Source organism: Cavia porcellus, unplaced genomic scaffold (genome assembly GCF_034190915.1).
Source record: "Cavia porcellus strain 051 isolate PalLab524CR breed Dunkin Hartley unplaced genomic scaffold, mCavPor4.1 scaffold_25, whole genome shotgun sequence".
NCBI lineage: Eukaryota > Metazoa > Chordata > Mammalia > Rodentia > Caviidae > Cavia > Cavia porcellus.
In genome coordinates this window covers 21,959,394-21,984,287 of record NW_026947508.1, presented here as the reverse complement: position 1 = coordinate 21,984,287, position 24,894 = coordinate 21,959,394, and the positions used below count along the sequence as shown (strand labels likewise).

Here is a 24,894-nt window from a genome sequence, read left to right as displayed (position 1 = left end):
CGTCAACCTGTTTACGACCCGTCATTACTTCCTGGTTTTCTTCTCAGCTCTGGTTACCACCTGAAATTATCTTGCTCAATTACTGGCTTGAGTTCTGTCTGTTTTCTCAATACTAGAACATGAGGTGAGCCCCAAAAGACAAAACCTATTTGTCTCCCTCTCCTCCCCTCCCCTTTCCTCTCCTCTCCTCCCCTCCCCTCCCCTCCTCTCTTCCCTTCTCTTCTCTCTCTTTCTCTCTCTGTCTCTCAGATATGATCTTGCTATGCAGCCCAACCTGGCCTCAAACTCATGGTGACCCTCCTATCTCAGCTTCCTGAATGCTAGGATTATAGATGTGCACCGTCACACTGGACTAAGAACCTTATCTGTATTGTTCATCACTGTATCCTCAGTGTAAGAATAGTGCCTCCGCCTTGTAGGTACTTCAGAAATATTGTAGGGCTGGGGACACAGCTCAGTGGTAGAACACTTACCTGCTATCCACAAGACCCTGGGTTTGATCTCCAGCACAGAAAAAAAAAAAAATTGTTAAATGAGTGAACAGGCAAAATGTAGGAGAGGGACAGGTCTGTTCCACAGGCAAGAGAAAAACAAGAGGAGGGAAGTCCCTGCAGGGTCTGTACTGGGAACAGGAAGCAGTCCAGCTGAGCGGGAGAGTAGAAAGCACAAAGAGAAAGAGTCGGCAGTGATTTGATGAATTGTTTATTTAGGGCCAAGTCTCCGCACCAGAGCCGGAGCCTTGCTGTTAGCGTCTTTAAACCTCTGGGAGAAGGTCTCAAGCCAGGCGCTCTCCTTGCGGTTGCTTCCAGTCACACAGGTAGTGAACGTTTCTGTGCAACGGTCTGCTTTGCAGCAGTGCCAGGCAGGAGCGTCCTGTGATGACGCCAGGCGCAAGTGTAGGCTCTCAAGCGTGTGAAGTGCTCACAGGAGAGCATTTTCCCTGCTCCGACGTGGCCCAGGCTGGCTCTGGTCCCTTTCTGCTCACCACCCGAAACCTTCACTGAGTGAAGAAGACAGCTGACTGCCTGCATCGAATTCACTAAGCCTGGGACTTCATTTTCAGGCCTCATCTAATCCATGAAGGCCTGACTGGAGCAAAAGATTGGTCTTCCCTGAGCAAGAGCGCAGTGCTGTAGACATCTTCCAACTCCAATCGTCTCTTGGCTCTTCTCTGGGCTTCCAGCCTGCTGATCCATCCTAGAATTTGGACTTGCCAGCCTCCATGGCAGGTGAGTCAGTTCCTTAGAATAAACCCTTATCCATACCCACACCTGCTGGCTTTGCTTCCCTGGGAACCCTGCCCAGGAGAACCTACTGAGCGCTGAATTCTGCAGGCAGCAGTGAGCAGAGCAGCCGTGGTCCGTGGTCTCACTGTGTTCACACTAGAGCTGCGGAGAGGGGCTGTCAGAAGCCCACAGTGCACACACCGGAAAGCTCTTAGCCAGCTGCGGGAGGGCTGGGCTTTGTGTGGCCTGAGGCCCAGTGCAATTGGGAAAAGCCAGCATGCAGACCAAATTCTGGCAAAGGCCAAGGCTTCTGCCTCAGTTTCCTCTTCCTAAAATGAAGACAAGAACATCCATTTGTTGTCATGCAGAATATGTAGAATGAGCTCATTTGTGGTTTAGTTTTTAAAAGGAAGCTAAGTAGTTGGGCATGGTGACACATGTCTATGGGAGGCTGAGACAGGAGGGTCATAAGTTCAAGCCCAGCCTGGGCCAGGTAGCCAAATTCTTAATTCTTTCTCAAATTAAATATTACAGAAACAGACTGGGAACAGAGCTGAGTGCAAAGGCCCTGAATTCAATTTCCCATACCAAAAAAAAGCAGTGGAAACTGGGCCTGGTGGGCTAGGCTTCTTACCAGAGGGTCAGTAGTTTCACACCAGCCTGTGTCAACTTAGTGCGACTTGTGTCCAAACAAAAAACAAAAATAGCCAGGAGTGAAGGTCAGTAATGGAGGGCTTGCATAGCACACACCAGGCCTTGGATTCAATGACCATCATAACAAAAAAAAAAAAAAAAAAAAAAAAAAAAAGGCTATTGTCTAACAGGATAAAAGAAATGGTATGGGTTTTTTTTGGGGGGGTTGTTTGTTTTGGTTTATCTTTTTGGGGGGGAGGGAATCAAACTGATGACTGTGTGCTTGCAAGATAGGCACTTATACCACTGAGCTAAATCCCTAGCCCATTTGTCTTTTTGAATCAGGGTTTCACTATGCAATTCAGGCTGACCTTGAACTCACTTTGTAGCCCAGGCTGGCCTTGAACTTGCTGCAATCCTCCTGCCCCAGCCCCCCAAGTGCTGGGGATGGTGTGTGTTGTACTCTAAGAAAATAGCTTCGTTATATGTGTATTATAGCAAACCTGTAAAGTGGCTTACTAAATGTGTTTGTTTTATCCTTTTTCCCTAACTGATATGTTAAGTGACCTAATTGATATGTTGAGCAACACTCTCCTCTGTAAAGAATTGCAAGAATCTCACCTAATTGATATGTTAACCATTGTTGCCCTCTACAAACTACAGAAGCTGTGCTAAAACAAGCTAACAAGGGTTGTTAATCACTGCTAGGTGCCTCTATTCTCCGCTAAAGAGCTAAGGAAAACTAGAATGGCCCATTAATTTACATTTGTTTAAAGTAACCTGGTTGTGTACAGAGAGATTTGCGTATGAGTTTAACCCTTTACCCTGACCTTGACACATAACCGCCGTTTTCTGTTCTGTATGGCGCCTTATTGCCTCCCCCTCCCCTCACCTATCTATCTAGGCCATAAAGAATTTGGGTTTCTGGTGACCTCTTCCCGACCCGGTGATGATCTGTCATAAAATGAGCCTGCCCCAATTTTAAGAACTGCTTAGCTTAAAGAAATTACCGGGTAATACTATGGCCCAAACCCCAATCGGTGCTTTCCTTTTGTTCTGTATGTATCAAATGAGTTAGATATCAGATCTTTGTAAAACTTAAGTTCCAACATCTCATAACTCGTGACCCCTTCGCACTCACTAGCGAAGACAAGCTGTCCTGAGATAATTAACTCTCCACTTTCTTCTCTAAATATTGCTGCAGACGTGCCACTCTGAGATAATGTCAGTCTGCAGGATGGGAGTAATTTAAAAAACACCAGGAACTCCCTAGATTGTCAGAGCTAAGTGGACAGCAATACAGTTTCCAGACTCGGGTCAACAAGTTTGATGGCTCTGCAGGTTTCTTTGTTTCTCTCCCCCCGCCTTTTCCTCCAGCCCCTTTTTAAAGTCCTCCTTTCAGTCTCTGGGGGACAGTCTCCAAATTGGCTCCCGGAGACTGGTTGCCAGGCCTGGAAATAAAGCCTTTGCCACCTAAATTTTCGGTCTCTTGCCTCCTTGGATTTTATACCAGGGCCCAAGTTATAACAGTGTGATCCGAAAAGATGGCAGCAGAGTCATCACTTTCAGAGAGCACTGATAAACTACTTGAGGGGCAAAGAGCCAGCCCAGAGGCCCCAGCACTGGCCTGAACCAGTAGGAGAGATCACTGAGAAGTAACAGCTCCAGGGGTGGGCGCCATGGGGAAGGGAAGAAAAGGAGGAAGTTGGGGTGGAGAAGCCACCATGCAGAGACCTGAGGGCTTCTCCAGCAGTGAGGAACCATTTTAAATCATTAGTCACCTAATCTCCCTCTCTATCCCTCTGTACATGGGTGTGTTTGCTTTCTTGTGGAAGTAGACTTTTCTGGAAATGGAGGAAAAGAGCTCAGTCCTAGGTCTCGGGTCACCCCAGGTTGTATGGCCGCAGGAGTTCCACACCAGAACAGCCCACAGGCGGGAGAGCAGAGACCAAGGGTCCAGGGGTTAGGATGTAGGGACCAAGGGCGACTGTGCCCATTCACTAATCCCCCAGAAACACATGTGAATTCTGAGGGAGGAACTGGAGTTTCCACGAGGTTCAAGCTCATCTTTTTGCAATCCAAAGACCTCCAGCTGACCTCTGGGTACCCTGCATATGAGTATGCAAGAAAAGAAGATGTAGAGACACACACGGTGGGCCACACCTGTAACCTCAGCACTCGGGGAGGCTGAGGCAAAAGGATTAAAAATTTGAACCCAGCCTGGGCAAATTCATGAGAATTTGTCTCAAACTAAAATACAAAAAAGGTCTGGGGAGACAGCAAAGCAAAGGGGCATGGAAGAGAAGGGAAGCGGGGTGAAGGCTGCGGAATCTAGAAAGTGTGACTCTGTACTTCTAATAGGGTGGGTAGCAGAATGACGTAATTTTATTTACTTTTCAAAATATCTTTTCACAAAGACTTTTAAGTCTTTTTAAAAAGGTAACTGAGTCATGATACATGAAAAAAAAGCGAACAGAGTTATGTCTATTTAAAAAAAAGTCTTGCCAGGGATTTGGCTCAGCAGGCATAAGCACCTGCCTGCCAAGTGCAAGGTTGTGAGTTCGATCCCCGGTGCCAACTGATCCCCTGCCATCAGTTCTGCAGAGGGGACCAGAGACAGGGGACAAGGCTGAGGTGACAGGCTGGGCCCCTCTTGTCTACATGGGTGAACATGACTCATTCCACCCATTGAGCTGCTGTGAAAATGAAAGGCAAGCTCCCAACTCCGTGGCAAATTGCATCCCTCCCCTGGCTCCTCAGTGAGAGTGGGAGAAGCCTGAGTGGTCCTGTGCTTGCCTCCCAGAGAGCCCTCCGGCCTCCGCTGGGCTGACCCCAGCTGCCTTCCTCTTGCCCCCGCAGCAGTAGGGTAAGAAGCAGTGGCCCTCTCTGTCTCCCCCTCCAGAGAAGGCCGCCTCCCTCTGCAGCCTCCAGCGTCCTCCTGAAGCACCCAGTCCCTGCTGCCCATCAGAGGTCAGAGAGAGCTGAGGCCTCAGGAGAAAGCAGGGCCTCCCTCTGTCTTCCTCCGGAGATGCCAGCCTGACCCCAGGAGGTCCCTCCTCCCTTGTCCACAGGACCCGTCTCCTCCATTCAAGGTCCCCGTGAAACCTGCCTTACGCCAGGTGTGGTGGCACACAACTGTAGTCCTTGTACTAGGGAGGCTGAGGCAAGAGGGTCATCGCCAAGTCAAGGCCAGCCTGGGCTACATAGCAAAAAAAGAAAGAAAGAAAGAAAGAAAGAAAGAAAGAAAGAAAGAAAGAAAGAAAGAAAGAAAGAAAGAAAGAAAGAAAGAAACTTGCATTAGGAGGGATTGAGAGGGAAATGAAGGTCGCAGGAACACAGAGCTAACTGCAAGTGTGTTTGGTAAATGCTGCAGGTGAGAGAAGGCATCATGGAGAGGATCATAATTGGTGATCATAGCCTGAGAGTCTTCCCTTCCTAACTTCCCCTCCCGATCTGCAATACGGGACCCCAAGAACTCAGTCCACCACATTGAGTGTGACTGCAGGGAGTCCAGACTTCCTGCCAGTTTCCAATGGGAGAAGAGCTCTTTTTTTCTTTTTTTTTTGAGACAGGGTTTCACTATGCAGTTCAGTCTGCCCTTGAACTCACTTTGAGTTTTTGCAGTTCATGCTGACTTTGAACTTACAGTCATCTTCCTGCCTCAGCCTCCCAAATGCTGGGTTTACAGACATGTGCCACCATGCCTGGCTTGAATTTTGAATTTGATTTTCTTAACTTTTTGGGGTGGGGGAGGGGGGTGGAGATCAAGTGCAGTACCTCATGCTTGCAGGACAAGTGCTTGCACCACTGAGCTACATCCCCAGCCCTCTGCTCCTATTTTTAGTTCACCAAACAGTTTCATAGGAACCAGCTGGATTTTATGTGAGAGACATTACCTAAGTGATACACACAGAATGTGTGTATGTCAGATTTATGTAGTACAGACTGTTATGGTCACATAACAGTGAAATTGCAGCTCAGGGAAGCTAATTAATTTGCTCAAGGTCACAGAGCTTGTAAGGTAGACCTAGGCATCAAAACTAAATTGCCAGGGGCCCAGGATATAGTTCAGCAGCATAGGCACCTTCCTGGCAAGTACAAAGTCCCAAGTTTGAGCCCCAATTAAAAAAAAAAAAAAATTAAACTGTCAGATTCCAAAATCCACAGTGTACAACTCAGTGGTAGAATGCTTTTCCAGCATGCATGCAGCCCTGAGTCCAATCCCCAGCTCTAAAACAAACCAATAAAAACCCTCATAACAACACAGCCACTGAACCGCAGTCACATACCTTTTCTGCTCAGAAACAGTGGTTATGGTTTCTTCTAGGCCATCCCAGCTGTCTGACAAGGCCACTGCTCTTCCTCTTTGTCTCTGACGCGTAGGTCATGGCCAGTGCCACTCATGGCTGCTTCTAGGTTTGCCCACAACTTGGGTAAGTCAAGAGGATCTTGCAAATCTGTAAGGGAAAACTTAAAACTGCGTCCCACAGGAAAGCCTAAGTGTGAGTCTCCAAAGGCACCTTGGCCCCTCAGTCCCCCACAAAAACGATAAATCCAGCCAAGCCAAGGCAAGAGGATCACAAGTTTGAGCTCAACCTGGACCACTTAGTAAATTAGCAAGATCCTGCCTCAAAATTTAAAAAAAATTTAAAGGGCTAGAAATGCATCTCAGTGAGAAAACCCATGGTTTAATCTCCAGTACCCCCCAAAATTAAATGGAAAATTCTAGAGTAACTATATTCATATGGCTTTTATTACAGTATATTGCTATAATTGTTCTATTCACCATTAGCTGTTTATGCTCAAAGCCTGAGTTCAATTCCCAGTGCCACCAAAATAGATAAATATTATCTATTATTGTTATTTTCTTATGGTGCCTAATTTTAAGAGTAAACCTTATTATAGTACATGTGCATAGAAAAAACATATGTAGAGTCCAGGACTATCCTTGTTTTGGTGTCTACAGGGGTCTTTAGAACATACTCCCTGTGTTGGATGCACGCACAAGACGTTGGCATCAAAAGCCGATGAGTAGGGGCTGGAAGTTTAGCTCAGCAGCATAAGCACCTGCCTTGCAAGCAGGCAGTCATGAGTTCAATCCCCAGTACTGATAAAAAGGAAAAAGACAAAAAAAAAAAAAAAAAGCCGATGAATTCACACAAGGCACTTTTGTCAGCCTGCTTTGGACAGACACACAGCATTCACCTGGGGAGTTACGAGGATCCAAGCAGCAGGAAGCTGGCTGGCGCCTTTGGTCTGTGTTCTTGGTGATCTCGCGCTGGGCGCTGTGTAGCACCTTTGGGGTCAGGCCGAGGGCCACAGGCTGTGTGGTCAGCACTGTCCCCAGGGTGAGAGCTCTTGCAGTGCCCTGCTCTGTGCAGCCCCGCCAGTTGCTCCTCCTACAGAACCCTGGGAAAGTTCCAGGGGAGAAACCCAGAATGAGACGCTAGCCCTCAAGCCTCTGTGAATGGGGGCCGGGGAAATAGCTTAGTGGCACAGAGCCTGCCTGGCAAGCACAAGGTCGTGAGTTTGATTCCTGATACCAAAAATAAAGAAATAAATGAGCCTCTGTGAACCACAACAAATGAGGAAATAAAACCAGACATTGGGACAGAGGGCTCAGCTCAGTGGGAGGGTCCTTGCCTAGCATGCATAAAGCCCTGGGTTTGAGCCCCAGTAATGCAGAAATAAAAAAAAGTAAAACCAGTCATGGAAGAGGCAATATAGCTGAATACATGCTGTTGTAGTTAGGGGTTGTGCAGAGAACAATTAGAATCAGGACATGGAGTTTATAATATTTTTATAATGGTTACCCAGAGTTAACACAAGAAAATGCAGGAAAACTATCTGCAACATCAAAAACAGAATATTTAGTCAAGGGCCTAAATCCCACAGCGATGTCCCACACGAGTCCAGATGAAAACCCAGAGCTCAAGACAATGCCTCCCACGAGTCCAGCTGGGGGTCCAGAGCCCACAAGAAGGACTCACGCCAGTCTTTTTTATGGATCCGTGCAGGGAAGGCCCAAAGGTCAGCAGTAGAAGCCAGAAAGTCCATGCCAGTGGGGAAGGAGCTGTGCTGATGGGATGAGGGTTCTACGCTGGAGCCAAGAAATCACACTCACAACAAAGACCAGGGCTGTCCTGAAAGGTACCACAGCCATCCTCAGCGACACAAAGGCCCCGAGCTCCTCCGATGACAGGTACGGTCGAGTACATGCTAGGAAGCTAGCGTGACGAGTTCATCCTGGAGACCAAGCAGCACACGTCTTCCCCTCCGGAGCCAGGAAGCAATGCTCGATGCGCGGACCAGAGCTTCTCCAGGAGAACCAACGGCTCAAACAGCAACTCGTAGAATCCACAGTGCCTCAATGCTTCAATGCAACAACACATTAATGCCCTCCTTCTCCTTCTCCACCTACTGATGCTGGCAACTTTCCTCAGATGGAGCATTCTACGCTCAGTGCCATGCTGATATAATCCAGCTGGCGTCAAGTCGACCACCAGTTCTTAATCCATAACACATGCACACCATGAGGCTGTGAAATAGCTATGAAGGCTTTTCAAAGATATGTCTACCCCAGTGCTGAGGAGATGAGCCTGGCACAGGGCTCTGATATTTGCACGGCCTCTTCCTGGCTGCATCCCTGGCAGGTCCCTCCCTTGCCCCACACTTCCTCTTTCCCATCCAAGGTCCCTTCACATGCTGGATTTGGCCCCAGCCAGGGGTTAGGCTGGAGGAGAGGGCTCCAGAGGCAAGCTCAGCCCTGAGGATGAGGCGTCTTTGGCTGGGTGGGGACCAGAGGCATTGAAGGCAGTGACCTCCCAGGGCAGGGGAAGAGCACTAGGGCTCGACATCTTGCTCTCACTGGAACGTCACTTCCTCAGTGCCCCTTAGTGCAAACTGGCCTGGGCCCCAGGACACCCAAATCTGCTCCCTCTGTAGTTACCCATGAGGCAGGCACCAAAGCCCCTTCCTGATTCTCATTCCCATCAGTCTCTCAGGAGAGCTGAAACTGCTGCTCACTTTGTCACCTGGTCCCAAGGCTTCCTGCTTAGTGCATACTTTTCACAGGTACCAGGTGATTCTTCCAAATGCACAAATAGAAAATCTCATTTTCTTGTTCCAAAAGTCCAGATTATATGGACTACCTAACTCTTTCTTCCTTTCTTTGATTTTCTTTCTTTGACTTTCTTTCTTTCTTTCTTTGACTTTCTTTCTTTCTTTCTTTCTTTCTTTCTTTCTTTCTTTCTTTCTTTCTTTCTTTCTTTCAATACTGGTGATTGAATCCAGAACCTTTGCACTGAGCCCTTTCTATGTTTTATTATCTGAGACAGAGTGTTGCTAAATTGCCCAGGCAGGACTTGAACTCGGCATCCTTCTGCCTCAGACTGCTAGGATTACAGGGCAGCCACCACCCCTAGCTCTGCTCACGGCTTTAAATGCAGACTCATCACAGAAGCAAGCACAGCTCCCCACAATAGCAGAACCCCCAGCTTCCCAGCTTTCTCACTGCTCCTCGGCAGACTGTGTCCCATCTACAGCCTTGGCCATCTCCCTACTTCCCTGCATTTGCTCAGCCAGACCTCTGAAATCGCAGCACTCTGCTGCCCAGGCTACTTTCACCATGCAGGTCCAAGCTACCGCTTTCTTAAAAGTCAGTCATGGATGGAGCTCAGTGGCAGAGCACTTGCCTGATACGCACAAGACCCTGGGCTCAAACCTTAGCACTGTGCACACCACAATCAGTCTGGATCATTCCCACATTTGATAAAAATCATTGTGCTACAGAGACAAAGACATCTTGCAGTCCAGGGGCTTAAATAAGCCTTCCTTGATTCCTGCCAGCTTCCTGTCCTACTTCTCTGGCTTGCCTTTTGATTCTATGACTGGCAACCTCCTGGTACATATACTCTCTCTCTGCTCAAGCTTCCCAGAGTCAGTTTCTGTTGCTTGCCATTAATTACCTTGACTGATACCCCTGCCTGCCTCTTGGATCGCTATCCAGTGAGATGCTGTGTACTCAGGTGCTTCGTGAACAGCTGAGCCATGCAGGAATGTGATTTATCATTCCCTGCTGCATCCCCCCTTGCCTCGCCTCCCAGCATCCAGCCACCTCCGACAGAAGAGAACCAGCAAAACAACTCCCAGTCACATTAGCAGAGGGAATGAAGGGCCAGAGAGCTAGCAATAAGGCCCCAAAATAGAACACTCATGTGACACTTGATAGTTACCTCCCTGACCATGACTTTTGCAATTATATAATTCCCAACTTTTTTTACATTGTAAAAAGATAGCAAATAATCTCCAAAACCACTTACTGAAGATGCCCGGTTCCATTAAGGGAAGTTTAAATGCTTTGTTTCAGTCTTCTGTCACTTAGCCACCACAGGAGAGACAGCGACCTTTTCTCCCCTGTAGCTGAGAGAAACCATACCTTTCTAGAAATACTAGAAAAATCCTCTGGCATTTTTTAAACAATATAATTTACATATAATAAAGTACACACATCTTATGTTTACTGTTAGATGAACTTTTTAATTTTATTTTTAGGAGCTGAGGATGAAGTGTACGTTGGAGGAATTTTGACATATTTTGCATAATGCCAGGCGTCTGCTATTGAAACAAAAAGGCCCCTCTGGGGCTGGAGATTTAGCTTAGCGGCATAAGTGCCTGTCTTGCAAGCAGGCAGTCGTGAGTTCGATCCCCAGTACCGATAAAAAGAAAAAAGACAAACACTCCCCACCCCGCCAAAAAAAGGCCCCTCTGTCTCTCCCAGCAACCACTCCTCTGACTTTTGTTGCCACAGATTGACAGCTCGGGTGCTTCATCAGAAGGGAAGCCTGAGCTGCACATGGCTCATGCCTGCAATCCCAGCTACTCAGGAGCCAGAGATATCCTGCAAAAGATCATTAAGCTCAGGTGACATTTTTTGGCTAGCCAGCATTTCTCTGTGGATAATACCATGCACAGACTCACATCCAGAAGCAACCAAATAGTGATGCCAGAAGGGCCAGGGATTTAGCTCAGTGGCCTAAGCACCTTCCTAGCAAGTGCAAGGTTGTGAGTTCAATCCCTGGTACCAAAAGAAAACAAAAATAGTGACGCCAGAAATACATCCAGCTATGGTAGCTACTCTCTCCCTGCACATAAAGACACAAAATGACTGATTCAGTTTTACTGATATGTAATCATTCAAAGACTTGGATGGGCTGGGTGTGAAAATGCATGACCATAATCCCAGAACTTGGGAGGCTGAGGCAGGAGGATTGCCCAGAGTTTGAGGCCAGCCTGAGCTACAAAGTGAACTCAAGGCCAGCCTTAACCGCATAGAAAATCCCTGTATCAAAATAAAAAAATAGGGGGCTGGAGGTTTAGCTCAGCAGCATAAGTGCCTGACTTGCAAGCAGGCAGTCGTGAGTTCGATCCCCGGTACCGACAAAAAGGAAAAAGACAAAATAAATAAATTAATGTAAAAAAATAAAAGTTGACTGGTTCTTCAGCTGTGGTATTAGTTAGCAGCAAAAATGCACATAGAAAAAATTGCATATAGAATATCCTCATACACATCTTCCTGAAAATGCATCATACATTTGTATGTTGCTTTGTTGTTAACATCAGTAGACTCATACACCTTGCAGACGACAGCAACTCGTTAGTCCTCTCTAACAAATGTGCCTCAATATCTTCTGCTATCTCATCTGTTCATCTAGTTATGGTACTTAGAGGAACGTGTGCCACTTTTTGAACTGCAGCCTCTCCTAAGTAGAAGGCAGGGTTAGCTCTTCACCAATAGTAAAGACTCCTTAGCTTTAGCAACACAGTAGCCACAAAGAATGACACTCCGAGTGTACACACGTATGATGAAGTGGTGACCTTCAATAACTGCTTCTTTTTTTTCTTCTGAGAAACTAAAAACTTGCCTTTTAATGGAGGATGCTTAGTCTCAATGTGGTGCAGCAGCTTTGAAGACTTCATATCTTCATTGGCTAGCTGACCACTATGAATTATACAAAGTGGGCATAGAGAATGTGAATCACCTTGTTGCAATGAACTCATAATTTAAGTAGAACTTTTTGTATTTCCTTTTAAATGCAGGTTTGTTTTTGTTGACAGTCTGATAGTCTTCTGCTATCTCATTATTGAGTCTTTCCCCCTTTCAAAGACTGTCCCTAGTGATGTTTTGTTTTTTTTTTTTTACTCACTATAGCTAAGGTTAGCTGTGGGCTCATCAATAGCCTGACTGAGACAACTGTTCAGGTTAGGAACAAGGTGTAGATGAAAGTGGTAAATAAAATAATGGGCAGCTGGGCGTGGTGGCTTACGCCTGTAATCCCAGCACTCGGGAGGCTGAGGTAGGAGGATTGTTGTGAGTTCGAGACCAGCCTGGGCTACAAAGTGAGCTCAAGGCCAGCCTGAACTGCATAGCAAGACCCCTTCTCAAAAAAGACCAAAAATAAAATAAAAGGCAAGTCATGCATGGGCTAAAATGAGTATCAGATTCTGACTTAAATCCTGCCACCAGATGCAGCTTAACTGTCACTTGCCACAAATTAATTGGGGTTTGCTCTGAGTCTGCAAGCAACTGATTCACTAGGGCTCAGTCAAACCTCTCTGCTGATGTTAGTCTGTATTTGCAGTCACTCCTCTGTGCTAGCATCACTGACTCAGCTCCACCTCAGCTCCTCAGGCATCAGGTTCTCCTAGAGAGCCTCAGCCTAGATCCCTCACATGCACAGTTCACAATAAGGTTTAAGCTCCTACGAGAATCTAATGCCACATGGATCTGACAGGAGATGGAGCTCAGGTAATAATGTGAGTGAAGTTGTTGGTAGAGATGAGGCTTCGCTCGTTTTTCCACACCTCAGCCCCTACTGTGTGTTCCAGCTCCTGCCAAGTCACAGACAATCACAGACCCATGGCCAGGGCATTGAAGGGCCCTGCTTTAATAACAGCACTGAGTCAGGCATGGTGGTACACAGCTGTAATTCCACCATACAAGGAGGTTGAGGCAGGAGGATCACAAATCATAGTTCAGCCTGGGCAACTTAGCAACTTAGTGAGAGCTTGTCTTACAATAAAGTACTTAAGAAGAGCTGGAGAGCTAGTATGGTGGTGCATGCCTATAATCCCAGCACTACAGGCTTAGGCAGGAGGATAATCACAAATTCAAGGCCAGTCTGGACTACAGAGTGAGTTCAGGAACAGCCTGTAATACATAGCAAGACCCTATCACAAAAAAGAGAAGAGATGGACCAAAGATATAACTCAGTGGTTAAAGTGCCTGCCTGGCAAGTGCAAAGTCCTGAGTTTGATTCCCAGTTCCAAAACAAGACCGTAGAAATGCTGGGGATGAAATTCAGTGTGAAGGCCTTGGATTCAATTTTCTATATTGAAATAAATAAATAAACAAATATCCAGAGCACTAGAGTAGGAAAGACTGTTGTTTTGGGTGTGTAAACTTTTAGTTTTATTCTAACAATGCAATCTGTACACTTTATTTATGTATGTATGTATGTAGGTATGTATTTATTTCTGGTACCAGGGATTGAAGTCGTGGTCTCACACTTGCTAGGCAGACGCTTGTGCTGTCCTACACTTTAACATTTAAAGCTGAACATTTTCTCTCCTTGAAAACAAAAATTAAAATTTTAAAATAAATAAGACTACAATGGAGAGTGTCACTTTCAAATAAGATTCTACAGGTTCTGCTGGTTCTCCCATCAAGTGGAAAGGTTCACACCATTATTAGAAGACAATTTGGTTTCAAAAGTGTCATCTTAAAAGATGTCCATTAAACATCATGGTTAGCTAGCTATAGAGGGTCATGCCTGTAATCCCAGCACTTTGGGAGGCTAAGGCAGGGGGATCTCAAGTTTAAGCCCAATTGGGCAACTTAGCAACTTAGAACTTGTCTCAAAATAAAAATAAAAAAAACTGGGATGTAGCTCAGCAGTAGAAACTCCCCAGGTTCAACCCCCGTTACCTCAAAAAAGAGAAAATGTCAAGCAGAGCAGGCAGTGTGTTGCAAGCCCAGCACACAGGATGCTAAGGCAGGAAAATTGCCAAGAATCTGAAGCCAGTTTGGGCTATGGAGTGAGTTTGAGGCTAGCCTGAATGGTGTAGTGAGACCCTGTCTCAAAACACATATGGAGCCCATGACACAAGGCAGGCATAGGGCCAGCCCTAGTGACCATAGCAGATCTGGTTTGTCATCTCATGAGTCCTCTGGTCTGGGGAGGAAGTCCGATCTGAAAGAGAGCAAGTTCACAAGCATGGGGGGGGGGGGGACTACAGGGATGGTTCAGAGGGGAAACGCCATTTAATTGCCACCTGAGTGGTGAGCAGGTTCTGGGAGGTGATGGCACCAAACATGTGTCGGAGGAGGAAGTTCAGCCAGAGGAGGCAGCACGTGAGAAGGTCCTGAGGCCGGAGAGAAAACACAGGAGGCTTCACAAGAGTAAAGATATTCACACCGTCCACATCTGAGCTCCTGAAAATACCACATCTGAGAATATCTAGCTGCCTGAATGAATGCGTGCTCAAATGAAATTTAAGTCAGCTCAAGTAGAAAGAGGAAAAGAACAGCATGAAAGGCAACTTGAGATGTGGGCATCGGGCAGATCACATAGGCATGACTATCTTGATTAATGAGTTTAAAGAAGGTTCTGTTATGCTCTATGCTTATCGCCCTAGTAACCATGTACCTGGAGCACCAACCACACTGTTATAAATTTGTTACAAATTAACTGACCGCGTCATCATGCTGTTCTGTATGCATCATTCCCCCCACCTTAGTAACCTGTTTGCTGTGTCAACTTATGTTCCCCTTGTAAGAGACAAATGATGCTGTGTCAACCACTGAGAGACAAATGTTCCTGGAGTCGGCAGACCAAGGGCCATGAATTGGCTAACCACCCACTGTGAAACGCCTCTGACCTCAAGCAAAGGGGAACAAAGGCCCACCTTCTTTCTGTTTCTCATCACTATGTACTTAATGATCAATGAGTAATCATAAATGAACTATAAAAATCAGTCAAAATGGCTGGCCCGAGTGCAGTGGTATTTACAACTAATTGATCACAACCAGTTACAGATTTCTTTGTTCCTTCTCCACTCCCACTGCTTCACTTGACTAGCCTTAGGGAAAAAAAAAATCAGTCAAAATCCTGACTCAATTGCACAGCTTTGCAAATTCCATCTGCACTGTGTCGCTGGGCCAGCTAAAATAAAAGCGCTTCTTTCAAAAAGATGTTGTCATCTTGCCCCATTTATCATCTCAGGGGTCTTGCCCTGTTTTTCATCATGGGGCCTTGGTTTTTTTTTTTGGGGGGGGCGGTTACAACAGGTTCTTATTTGCTCCTTTTTTTCCTTTTGTATTGGGAATTGAACCCAGAACACTTACACGGAGCTCCATTCCTAGTTCTGAAAACTCTCTTTAAAATTTTTTGAGATGAGGGGGTCTCACTAAATCACCTAAGCTGGAGTCCATTTTGAATTCCTCCTGCCTCAGCCTCCCAGAGTGCTGAGACTACAAGTATTACCATTCCTGGCTCTGATATCTTTTCTTTTTCTTTCTTTCTTTCTTTCTTTTTTTTTTTTTTTTTTTTTTTTTTTGGTCTTTGTCTTTTTGAGACAAGTTCTCCCTATGCAGTTCAGGCTGGCCTTGAACTCACTTTGTAGCCCAGGCTGGTCTCGAACTTGCAAGGATCCTCCTGCCTCAGCCTCCTGAGTGCTGGGATTACAGGTGTGAGCCACCACACCTGGTTTCTGTTTTCATTTTAAAAGGTCACTTTGAGCTGGGTGTGGTGGTGCATACTTGTAATCCCAACACACAAGAGGCTGAGGCAGAAAGATCACAAGTTCAAGGCCAGCCTAGGGCACATGATGAGTTCAAGGCCAGCGTGGATGACATAGCGAGGCCCTGTCTCAAAAAAAAAAATCAGTTTGACTATGGAAGACAGAATGGTGGCAGAAGAAGCAGCCTGAGGAGCTGGCAGTGGTGAGGATGACAGTAGCAGAGAGAAACTGAGGGGCTGGGATGATCAGGACACGAATCAAGATGACTGACACGGGCTCCTGGATCACCAAGTGCAGCCTTTCACCACAACGCAGACCCTGGCACACAACAGATCCTGCAGGGAAGAGAAGGGGACTTCAGAAACGTTGGATTTAAGTTGCCTTCATAAAGATCCAAGTGAAAAAGCCCACCAGGCTGTTGAATGTTTGGCTGGAGCCCCGCGGACTGTGATATCCAGATGGTCACAGAACCCTCAGGGAACAAGGAGAAGACTCCAGCGACAGGAAAGCGTAAGCAGAGGCCAGGGCTGGGACTCAACCTTGAAGGGCTACAGAGACGATGAAGAAGAGATGCTGGTAACGGAAACCAAGCAGACAGTCAGACAGCGGAGGACGCGCACAGGGTCACACATGAGGGAGGAGCAGTGCGGGGCAGGGTGAGCCTCTGGGCACAGAAAGGAGGACAGCGGGGGTCAGTGGATTTATCACCGTGGAAGTGACGGCAGCATCAGCTGCTATAAAATATAAGCGACGCTCACTATCGTTTCAGGCTTGAGGAGAGGGGAGACTGTGTTCCAGGGATGGAATTTGGGAATCCTGGAACAAGGGCCTGGATCCCAGGGACCTTAGAGGTTATTGCAAGGTCATGATTTCTTATCTATAGAGGAAAGAAAAACTCTCACACAAGTGAAAAAAAATCTTACAAAACACAACTTTTGTGTGTGTATGTGTGTGTGTGTCATTTTTTTGAGACTGTAGTTCAGTCCGGCTTTGAACTCACTGTGATGCCAACTCAGCAATCCTCCTGCCTCAGCCTTCCCGGGGGTGAGACTACACAAGTGCATCACTGTGCTGGACTGGAAAACGAACTCTTAGAACATCAGCCAGGACCTAGCATTTAGCCAAGAAACTGCCCAAAGTTTTAGAATGCACTCATTCAACAAGCTTACTGCGTGGGGTACACTGGTGCATACCTCTAATCCCAGCTATTCAGGAGGCTCAGGCTGAGGATCACGAGTTTGAGCCCAGCCTAGGCAACTTAGCAAGACCTTGTCTCAAAATAATACCTTTTAGTATGGGGATTTAGCTCAGCGGCATAAGCGCCTGCCTTGCAAGCAGGCAGTCATGAGTTCGATCCCTGGTACTGATAAAAACGAAAAAGACAAAATAATAATAATAATAATACCTTTTAAAATGGCCTAAGAAAGCTGGGCAAGGTGGCTCACGGCTGTAATCTCAGCACTTGAGAGGCTGAAGCAGGAAGAGCGTTGTGAGTTTGAGACCAGACAGGGCTACAAAGGGAGCTCAAGGCCAGCTTTAACTGCATAGCAAGACCCTGTCTCAAAAAGACACTAAATAAATAAATAAATAGATAAAATGGCCTACGGATGTAGCTCTTTGATAGAGTACTTTCTTAGCATGTACAAGGTTCTAGGTTCAATCTCCAGTTCTACAAAAACAAACAAAATAGCAAGTTTATTGGGCTCCACACTGTATTTTCTGCTTGACATAGGTCAATGCAGTGACATTTTCCCCCCAGTACTGCAGGTGGGACCAAGTGCATTCTACCACTGAGCTGTATCCAGCCTATTTTAAATTTTTTTTAATTTTGAGACAGAATCTCAGGAAGTTGTCCAGACTGGCCCAGAACTTGCCATCTGGCCTCAGCCTCCAGAGTCACTAGATGCACAGGTGTAGCCCATGATGCCCGGCCCAGTGACTGTTTCTGGAGCATCTTCTGTGTACATGGGTTAAGTCACAAGACTTCCTCTTCATCGTAAACTAACCCCATGAGCAGGGGAGAAGCACAGTGATTAGAGTACACATTGCATGGAAGAGGCCCAGGCTCAGGTCTCAAGAAAAAATAACCCTCAAATAGCAGAACTTTTCCTCTACCCTTTTATCTCCCACCAAACACAGGCCACCCCAGCCATTTTTCACTGTTTCCCATGAATCTGTTCCCTTAATCCATAATGTCCTTCAACAAGGGAGAAACATTTTGAAAATTAATTAATTAACTTGTCTTTTTGAAAGAGGGTTTTGCTATGCATTTCAGCTGGCCTTGAACTCACTTTGTAGCCCAGGGTGGCCTCGAACTTGTGGCAATCCTCCTGCCTCAGCCTACCATGTACTGGGATTACAGGCCACCATGCCTGGCCCTTTTTATTTATTTATTTATTTTTGATACACAGGAATCGAACTCACGACCTCAGGCTTATCAGGCAGCCCTGCACCGCTGAGCTATATCTCTGGCCTTTTTTTTTTCCTTTAGAAGCAGTGCAAAAATGTCCCAAACAGGCTTAATACTTCTGTACTAGGGTTCCTAAGAATCACAATAGCACTTGTCTTTCTATATAGTATTATCTCTGCATGGGGACTCCAGGCTTCCTGGCCCACGTGTGGCTTTTTTTTTTTTTTTTTTTTTTTTTTGGTCTTTTTTGAGGCAGGGTTTTCACAATATGGTTTGTGTTGACCGCCACCGCACCTGGCTTTTCCAGATGTGCCTCTTAAAAATCACCTAAATGAGGGGCTGGGGATTTAGCTCAGCGGGATAAGTGCCTGCCTTGCAAGCAGGCAGTCGTGAGTTCGATCCCTGGTACCGATAAAAAGACAAAATACAGAAAAAAAAAAAATCACCTAAATGGCACCTGCTTCCCTTGGTCAAAAATGGGACTCTGCACCCCTGGACTCTGGCTCAAGCTGCGACTTGTTTTAGAAATGTTCCTCTAGTGCCACCTCCTGGTCAGATGGTGTATGACAGCTCCTGGCTAGGGTCTTTCCCCATTCAGCAACTCCTCAGGTTCATCAATCCGTCCTTCATCTGTCCACCCACCCATATTTTGTCCTTTCTGTTCCAGGCTCGAAGCACGCTCGTGAGCAAGACGACTCAGTTCCTGACCTCAGGGAGTTTAAAATCTGCTGCGGATGGCAACCTTGGAATTGCCCTGTTACAGGAATAACAATCGGGAATAGACTACCGCAGAGGGCTCTGTCTCCAGAAGTCGCCTCCCTCAGAGGCCACTGCAGGACACGGTCTTTTCGGCACACAGACTCTGGCTTGGCGGCCGGCTGAGGCCAGGCCTGGTTTCCACGTCCACTCTCCCTAGGCTTCTTTTTTGCTTGTCTTTGTTTCACTCTTTTTTTAAGCTTAATGATAAAGTAAAACAGTATGACACACCATAAAACAATTGGGCATCTCCGTTCCTCTGAAGATTGTCCTGAAATTATTTTACTCTCCTCCTCCCCCTCCTTGTAGATGAGGTCTCTCTCCTTGTGTACCCCAAGCCTCCGACTTGCATCACCTATCTCAGCTGAGTGGGTGACTGCGTGGCATGTGCTCTACAGCTCTCTTTTAGAGAAGGGCTCCCCCAGCCCTTGTCGTGGTCACAGAGCTTAGCAGGTGTGGATCCAGGCCGGGCTGAGGCTGCTGACTCCCACAGCACTGCTTCTCACTCTAGTAAACCAGGAGCTGGGACCTGAGACTTAGAAGCTGTATCTCTGAAACTCTGCCAACAAGTAATTACTAATAGATTCAGTTTTTAAAAATTGACAGCTTTTTGTTGTTTTTTGGCCTCTCAAGAGGACAGACCGAGTGGGAGCCGGGGACAGAGAATGTCGACAGGAAAGTTAGGGAGACCTCTGACAAGGCGCGGGCTCTGCCAAAAACCTCCAGGCAGGAAGGCGTGGGCCTGGCAGGAGCGGGCCTTCAGTGGCAGCGGGTCTCTGGCAGAAGCTGGTGAAGGGGGAGGAGGCTGCGGGGAGTCCTTGGCTTAGGGCTTCAGTTGTGGGAGCCCAGAGAGGGTGAGAGCCAGAAAGACAAGCCCGATCCCTGTGGTCCCTGTGCGTGGTGGTGGGGAGGAGGCCGCTGCAGCTGGCCAGGGGCGGTAGTGCAGTGAGGACCAGCCAGTGAGACACAAGGATGAACATGACATGGGATGTGAGAGCACCTAACTTTCCTCTCACAATTCAGTCTGCGCAGATGAAAGGACAGCTTGTTACTACTGCAACGGAGCAGATGAGCAAGGGTTCGACTCTGGGCTGGGCATGGGTAAGATGGCTTTGGTGGTACACACTTGCTGTTCCAGTTACTCAGGAGGCTGAGGCAGGAAGACCTCTGGAGCCCAGGAATATGGAGCCAGCCTGAATAATGAGATCCTGTCACTGGGAGGAAGGAAAGGAGAGAGGAGAGAGGGAGGGAGAAACAGGTGGTAGCTGGTGGAAGAAATGGGAGAAACAGCAGCATGTTTGTATGTCAAGATGCTCTCATATGGGTAAACTAGTGTGGCTGAGGGAGAATCGATGGAGCCCCTTTCCTCAGCTGAATGGACAAGTCAGGTCACAGCAGAGGGGCTGCTGGGGACAGAAGTGAGGAGAGGGAGAGCACGGGTTCTATGCACTGAGGAGAGTCAAAAGCACGGCTTGCTGGGCTCCACCTATAGAATTTCCGACTCTCCAGGTCTGGCTGGGTTGGGGCCCAAAGCTGTACATGCCGGACAGGTGCCCCAGAGTGCTGCACTGTCGGTGAATCCATCTGTCTGTAAGGGGTGAGAAGACAATGCACAAAGGGAACGGACACTCCGGAGATTAGTCAGCGATTCATTCTGACTGCTTGGATTTCCCATAGTCAAGTAGGACGCCATTAGCTGAAAGGAGAGATGGGAAAAGAGGTGCTGGGATGTCTGAACAAAGGGAGAAAGAATGAAACAGCTATCTTGACATTGAGACTGAATCAACACAGGGAAGGATTTTCCTCCTGTGATTTTAAGTTTAAAATGAGACCCTGGGGGCTAGAAACGTATCTCAGTAAAGTGTGTTTAGCATGCCCAAGGCCCTAGGTTCAATCCCCAGCACCACCCAAGATAATAAAAAGAGGCACTGGAGGGGGCTGGGGATTTAGCTCAGCGGCATAAGCGCCTGCCTTGCAAGCAGGCAGCCCTGAGTTTGATCCCCAGTACCGATAAAAAGGAAAAAGACCAAAAAAAAAGAGGCACTGGAAACTGCACACCTTCAGCTGGGTGGACATTAGATGTAACTAGGATGGAGACTGGTTAATTAAATTCAATGCAGCAAGACAAAGGGCCCAGAGAGTTGAGGAAGAACACAAAGTAGGAGATGGGGTTATGCTGAGTCATGAAACTTAAACTGGGTAAGGAGAAACAGGTTTGGGAGAGAAAGGATCTACTTCTCTTAAAAGCGGGTGCTTTCTTCTCACCGCCTTGGCCAACTGCCTTCACCCAGTCTGGGTTCTGGGAGCCTGGGCTCCTGCCCTGCCTTTCACGCCGGTCTCTGCTTGTGTTACTCTTCTCTACGTTGTTCACCACCTGACGATGTTTGTCTCTGCACTGCAATTTGAGTCCCGTGGAACACAGGCTTTTACTTTTTTGCTGTAGTCTATGCCTAAAACTGTGCCTGGCAGGGAGGGGCCCTCTCCTACCCTCCATCCCTCTCCAGTCTGGGTCAGTGGACAACCTGATAGGATTTGTCCGATCCTTCGGCATCAAACAAGTGCCTCAGGCTGGGGCTGTGGCACAGAGGTAGAGCATTTGTCTAGCAGGTCTGAAGACCCACGTTCAATCCCCAGCGCTGCAAAAGAAAAAAAGACTAACCTGCTACCATAGGGCAGTTACCAGGGATTTAGCTCAGTGGCATAAGCACCTGCCTGGCAAGTGTGAGTTCGTGAGTTTGATCCCCAGTACCAAAAGAATATAAATATTTAAAAAACCTGCTATCACAGAAGCACTCTATTGTCAGTGGAACACAACAAGAAACTGCAAATGACTAAACTAGGGGAATCATGACTAAAGGGAGTTGGAGGTGCAGTAGAATGCAGAAGGAATCTCATTTCCATAAAGTAACTTAAATGTGTTTATGTATTTAGGAACACACATACATTATATGCCAAATAATTGTATGTCAGTCTTTTTAATATTAAAAAGAATAACCTATGTAAATAAAAACTTAATTACCAAATTGTACATAGACACTTTTTACTTTGTCACTTTTCTTTTTAAATCAGGTCTATGTCAGTGCTGGGATTAGAGGTGTGCCTCACCACATCTGGCTGCTTATTAGAAAAGCTTTACTCTTCCATTTAAAATCCCAGTAAACAGCACACAATCAAGTGGTTTCAGAGGTGATCTCCTTTGTCCAGTAAAAAGTGCACAGACCCTCAGCCAGCATCACAGCTCCTACGCACACCCAGTGAAAGCTGGACTGTGAAGGACGAAAGGCCTAACAAAAGCCACACAGAAAAATCCAATAATGAACAAGAGTTCTTACGGCATTCTTGTTATCTCACACAACACCGAACTCTACTAGAGTACTGTTTGAATTGAATTCTGTGAAGCCTTTTTTTCTGCCCAACAGTAACACTGACAGCTCACAGATTATAGGCTCAAAGGCTGAACAGATGGGGATAACAGATGGACACACAAAACAGGACAAGCAGCAAAATCGGGAGTTCCATCAGGTGTTGCCCCTTAACGGGCAATGCCAACTTTTCTTCTGCGTCTGTGAACCGCCTCTGGCCAGCAGGTGGGACTAATAACTTCTCAACTGTTTGCCGGCACTACTTCTGAACATTATTGAAAAGGCTGAAGAAAGCAATAAACATGCATGATATGAATGTCTTCTTTGCCCCCACTAGCAGGGTGGCACAAACCCATTTCCATCTCTCACCCAACCCAGGTCACCTGGAAAAGCAAGGGTTTGGTGCAGGAAAGCTTCTGCACAGGCACAGAAGCAATGCTTAAACCCAGCATTCCTCACAGCACAAGAGCTGCTTAACTAGAAGAGGCTGGGGCGGGTCCAGGAACCAAATGGAGGAGGAACACGGTTTGTCCTCCTCCATGTGCCAGGAGCCAAGCTAGGCCACGGGCAGGGCCTAGTGGGTACCCAGATCTTCACTGCCACAGTAAGGCAGAGCCCGGCCCAGGTCAGGCCTCAGACACCCAAACCACGGAGCTCAAAGTGTGGAAGGGATTTCTCTAGTTCCCTCAGCCTTGCTCTGGAGCCTCCACCTGTAGCAGTCTCCTTCCACGTGCAAACCCCAAACTGCAACGTGTGCTGCACTTCACAGAACCCCTTAGTGACAAACGTCAATTGTAGTCACATGGCATTGCTTCCCAGTGCATGAAATAATTATAAATGGATTGATCAGGTACATGACTATTTACTGTCTCACAAGGAAACACCTGCATCTTCTGGACTGTGTGGGAACCAGGATTCCCAGTGTTTGGGGATTCTTAAATTACAGGGTCAAGCGTAGAAACTACGTAAGAATGCAAGCCAACCCATCTTCACTGAGGCCCAATCTAGGTGAAGCACTAGGCCAAGTAGACATGCTCTCCCTAACTCCTGAAAGCCATTCATACAAATCCTTACAGAAGGAAAGAAATAAAGCCATTAAAAGCTTTGATTAAGGGGCTGGGGATTTAGCTCAGCGGAAGTGTGCGGTCTTGAGTTCGATCCCTGGTACTGATAAAAACGAAAAAGACAAAAAAAAAAAAAAAAAAAAAAAAAAAGAGCTTTGACTAGGTTAATTCTACACTTAAACCAACAGTAATTCTTTCTTTCTGGTACCACGGATCTAACTCATGACCTTGCATTTGCCAGGCAAGTGCTTGTGCCACAGTAAGTGCTGAGCTAAATCCCTAGCCCACTAATAATTTTTATAAAAAAAAAAAGCTTAATATGTCATTGCAATGTGAAAAACTTCTTAAAAAAAAAAAATACGTATCAATGAATGGTTTCCGAAGGTGGGGAAAAGAGGCTGAAGCAACCGCAAGATCAATCATATACAAATCTCCTATGATGAATGGTATCATCACAGATATCTAAAATGTACCAATAAAATTTTTAGAAATTTAAATGAAAAGGAATGGTTTTGAAATATTCTCCAATAAAAGAAGCCACAGTTCCTTAGGAAAATGGGGCTCAGGCAGGGAACATAAACTAGCCAAGGGGATTTTGTAGTATTACAAAAAGCAAAATGTCAAGCTGAAGGCTGGGTCCCCAGCACTGTCCAAAACAAAAACAAAAACAAAACCTAATGGTTAAAAGCTAGGCCAATCTAAGCAACAAAATAAATGATTGCACTGACATGGGTCCATACTGATATAATTAATAAATGGGGAGCACGACACATTTTATAGGAGAGCTCTAATTAGTATATGTTGAGGGAAAAGAAATAGTTAAAACATTGGCAAACACCACAATAATTATTGTTGCAGGCAAAAGCAGTCCATAGATGCCAACATTAGCAAGTTAAAGAATGATAGTTGCATAGTATACCCCTAAGTTACTTATTCATTACAAAGGGAAAATTAATACCTTTACAGTGGAGAATTCTGGCAGATATCACCTTAAGCAAGTGATCAAAGTTAACATCAGTAACAAGTCATATCGACATCAAGTAATTGGATATAATGCACTGAATACAATGCTTTTGTGACACTCTTGCTGACGATAATACCAGATGAACAAAATTCAAAGGGCACCCTACCAAATAACTCACCAGTAGTCTCAAGTTTCAGATGAAGAATGAATTGTCATAGGCTAAAGGAAACTAAACACAGCTAAATGCAATATGGGAACCTGGACAGCTAAATGCAACGTGGGATGCACACTGAGCCAGAAAAAAATGTGTGAGAGCTGGCAAAACTCAAGTGTTCATAAATTAGTTAATAGTACTATGTCAATATTTACTGGTTTTGATAATTCTACTATGGTTATGCAAATGTTAACATTTGAAGGAAAGTGAGTGAACGGTGTATGAGGACTCTCCATTACTATTTTTGCAAAAGTTTACATTTCAAAGTAAATTTTAAAAAGCACAACATTAAAGGTGGGCATGGCAGCGCACCCCTGTAATCCCAGCACTCAGAAGGATGAGGCAGGAGGATCACTGGGAGTTCAAGGCCAGTCTGAACTGCATAGTGAAACTTTCAAAAAGTCAGGAGAAAAAAAAAAAGGATTGCTATGAGTTCAAGGCCAGCCTTGGCTACATCGTAAGCTG

At 46.2% G+C, this 24,894-nt stretch overlaps 1 long non-coding RNA gene across 1 annotated transcript; it reads left to right on the top strand.

Annotated features, from left to right (window-relative positions):
- Positions 1–19,530, top strand: LOC134472977 (uncharacterized). Its single transcript, XR_010043041.1, has 3 exons — positions 1–124; positions 1,064–1,229; positions 18,737–19,530. It is a non-coding gene; the product is annotated as an uncharacterized LOC134472977 (long non-coding RNA).
- Positions 19,531–24,894: the final 5,364 nt, after the last annotated feature.